This window comes from Neovison vison, chromosome 10 (assembly GCF_020171115.1).
Source record: "Neovison vison isolate M4711 chromosome 10, ASM_NN_V1, whole genome shotgun sequence".
Classification (NCBI taxonomy): domain Eukaryota; kingdom Metazoa; phylum Chordata; class Mammalia; order Carnivora; family Mustelidae; genus Neogale; species Neogale vison.
The window spans coordinates 49190239-49194421 of NC_058100.1; positions in this window are offsets into that span (position 1 = coordinate 49190239).

A 4183-nucleotide genomic window follows, 5' to 3' on the forward strand; every position below is an offset into this window, starting at 1 on the left:
GGTATAATACGCTTAAGTATAGTTTCTTTTGGCAGTTATTCTTCTTGGCATTCTTTAAACTTCCTGGATCTGTGGCTTGGCATCTAGCATTAATTTGGGAAAATTCTCAATCATTATTGCTTCAAATATTTTTTTTTCCTTTCTTCTTTTTCTGGTTTTCCCATTACATGAGTGTTACACCTTTTGTAATTGCCCCACAGTTATTGGATGTTTGCTTCCCTTTTTCCAGGGTTTTTCTCTTTTTACCTTTTAGTTTTGGAGGTTTCAACTGACAAAACCTCAAGCTCAGATTTTTTTCTCAGCCATGTGCAATCTACTAATGTAGGTATCAAAGACATTCTTCATTTCTGTTAGCTTTTTTTTTTTTCTTAATCTCTAGCATCTCCTTTTAATTTTTTCTTAGAATTTTCATCTCTCTGCTTGCATTACCCATCTGTTCTTGCCTGTTGGCCACTTTCTGCATTCAATCCCTTAGCATATTTAGCATAGTGGCTTTAAATTTGTGGTCTGATGATTCCAACATCCCTGCCATATCTTGGTCTGTTTCTGATACTTGCTCTGTCTTCAGACTGAGTTTTTTTTGTCTATTAGTATGCCTTGTAATTTTTTGTTGAAAGCCAGACATGATATACTTAATAAAAAAACAAAACAAACAAACAAACAAACAAAAAAAAACCTGTGGTTGACAGGACTTTTATAAGGTAGTGGTAGGGTGTAAAAAAAGAACATTCTACAGACACATTGTTTTATTGCCCTTCACTTTACTGCACTTTGCAGACATTGTACTTTTGAAAAGTTGAGGTTTATGGCAACCTTGTGTTAAGTAAGTCTATTGGCACCATTTTTCTCTGACAGCATTTGTTCACTTCAGGTCTCTGTGTCATATTTTGGAATTCTTGAAATTCTTACACTATTTCAAATTATTCCATTACTATTATATTTATTATGATGCTCTGTGATCAAGTGATCTTTGATGTTATTATTATAACTGTTCTGGGGAGCCACAAACTGTGCCCATATATGACAGCAAACTTAATCATAAGTATCATGTGTATTTTGATAGAACAGCTCTACCAATTGGCTGTTCCCCTCCTTTCTATCCTCAGGTCTCCCTGTTCCCTGAGACACAACAATATTGAAATTAGGCCAATTAACAACTCTACAATGGCCTCTAAATATTCAAGTGGGAGGAAGAGTCACATGTCACTCACTGTAAATCAAAAGCTAGAAATGATTAACCTCACTGAGGAAGCATGTCAAAAGCTGAGGCAGTCTGAAAGCTAGGCCTCTTGAGGCAAGGAGTTACTCAGGTAGGTTGTGAACAAGAAGGAAAAGTTCTTGTAGGAAATTAAAAGTACTATCCCAGTGAACACACAGATGGCCTTTTTACTGATATGGGGAAAGACTCAGTAGTCTGGAGAGAAGATCAAACCAGCCACAACATTCCATTAAGCCGAAGTCTAATCAGAGCACAGCCCTGACTGTCTTCAATTTTATGAAGGCTGAGAAGGGTGAGGTGACTGCAGAAGAAAAGTGTGAACCCAGCAGAGGTTGGGTCATGAGGTTTAAGGAAAGAAGCCATCTCCATAACACACCAATGCAAAGTGAGCCTGCCAATGCTGATGTCGAAACTGCCGCAAGTCATCCAGAAAATCTAGCTACGATAATCAATGAAGGTAGCCACACTAAACAGATTTTTATTATAGATAAAACAGTCTTATATTAAAAGATGCCAGCTAAAAATTCCATAGCTAGAGAGAAGTCAAAGCCTAGCTACAAAGCTCATTTGTTAGAGACTAATGTACCTGGTCAATTTAAGTTGAAATCAATATTCATTTCCACTCCAAAAATTCTAGGGCCTTCAAGAACTATGCTAAGTCTTCTCTGCCTATGCTCCATAAATGGAACAACAAAGCATGGATGATAGTATATCTTTTTATAACATAGTTTACTGAATATTAAACCCACTGAGATCTACTGCTGGGGGGGTAGGGAGGGGGGGAACATTCCTTTTAAAAGACTCCTGCTCACTGACAATATACCTGGCCACCCAAGAGTCCATGGAGATGTATAATGACATTAATGTTGTTGTCATGCCTGTTAACACAACATTCTGCAGCCCATAGATTAAAGACTAATTCTGACTTTCAAGTCTTATTATTTAAGAAATACATTTCTTAAGGCTATAGCTGCCATACATAGTGATTCCACTGCTGGATCTGAGCAAAGTAAATTGAAAACCCTCAGGAAATTGTTCACAAATGAACTTTAAGAACAGTCGTGATTCATGGGAAGAAGTCCAAATATCAACCTTAGCAAGAGTTTGGAAGAAGTTGATTTCAACCGTCATGGATTACTTTGAAGTTCAAGACTTCGGTGGAGGAGATAACTGCAGGTGTGGTAGAAATAGCAAGAGAACTAGAATTGGAAGTGGAGCTCAAAGATGTAACTGAATTACTTCAATCTCATGGTCAAACTTGAATGGATGAGGAGATCTTTCTTATGGGCGAGCAAAGAAAGTGGTTTCTTGAGATGGAAACTACTCCCAGGGAAGATGCTGTGAAGGTTGTTGAAATGTCAACCCAGGATTTAGAATATTATATAAACTTAGTTGAAAAAGCAAGAACACGTTTTTGAGAGGATCAACTCCAATTTTGAAAGAAGTTCTCCTGTGGGTAAAATGCTATCCAACAGTATTGATGCTACAGAGAAATCATGTGTGAAATAGTCAATCAATGTGACAAATTTCATTTTTGTCTTATTTTAAGAAATTGCTTCAGCCACTCCAGCCTTCAGAAGCCACCACCATAATTAGTCAGCAGTCATCAACATGGAGGCAAGACCCTCTATGGGCAAAAAAGATGATGAATCTATGAAGGTTTCAATCAGTTAGCATTTTTAGCAATAATTTATTTTTTAAATTAAGGTATGGATATTTGTTATTTAGACACAATGTTACTGCATACTTACAGACTACAGTATAGTGCAAACATAAATTTTATATGCACTGGGAATAAAAAAATTCCCTTGACTCACTTTATTCACTTTATTATGGTGGTCTAGCACTGAATCTACAGTATAGCCAAGGTATGCTTGCAGTCTTACCATTCAATCCTAGGCTTTTAGTGAGGCTGTGCTGCTGGGATGTCAAAAATTTTGCAAATGCTTCACAGTTTTTCTTTCTCCTCCTCCTCCTCCTTGTTCTTCTTCTTCTTTTTTTTTTTTTTTCTTTAACCATTTACATGGTCCAGGATGGCCAGAGGGGGCCGGATTTGTGTATTGCCTTCCACATGGAAGGCTTGAGTAGCTGGAGTTGGCTATTTGCCTTTCACCTAGGTTGGTTAGACTCTGATAAAACCCCAGTATGTTAGGTCTGGTAAAATAGTTTCTCTTGTGGACCTGCCTTTCTCAGAATGCACTGCTGTGTTTCAAAATGCTTACTTTTTGCCTCCCTCTCCTGAAAGCCCAAAGGTATTTTTCTCTGATCTTTACTGTGAGAACCTGGTAAAGCTCCTGGAGGTAAAATGCACAAAGTGTGAATCTTGCCCCTGTGATTGAGTCTTCCTGGGTTTTGTTTTATTTTGTTTTATCTCCCCGACTTGTCCATACAGAACCCCCAGCAATTTATCAGTTATAGCTTAGATTTCTTCCCCCATTTTTGGTCTCACTGAGGTGGGTTTCTGCTCTGGTAAGCTGAAATTCTCTCTAGTTCAAGGAGCAGCAGTTTGCCCTGTGATCTTGCTCCTTTGATAGATCTGAGAAAGTTTATTGATTTTTTTTTTCAGTTTGTTCATTTTTTTCCTTATTGATAGAATGGGATGATGGCTTCTAAGTTCCTTACATGCTGGATCAGAAACCTGAAGTCCTGGGGGAGATTTTTTAAAAGATTGAACCTGGGGCCCAGACTTAATTGGTCTGGGATGGGGACCAAGTGATTCTAACACAGAGCCAGGGTTGAGAACTACTGACAGGTACCACGTACACTTTTCTACTGAAGGAGAGAAATAGGCAGTGAGAATGAGTACAGACGGCTTTGTCTTCTCGGTCACTCTAGTCAGTCTTCTCCGGGCTAGATCCAGTTCTTTGGGTATTATCAAAGGAAATAGCTACATGACATTTGTGGAATTTTACACTTTTTAAAATATATTCACAGGGTCGGGCAGTTATCAACACAAACTAATTT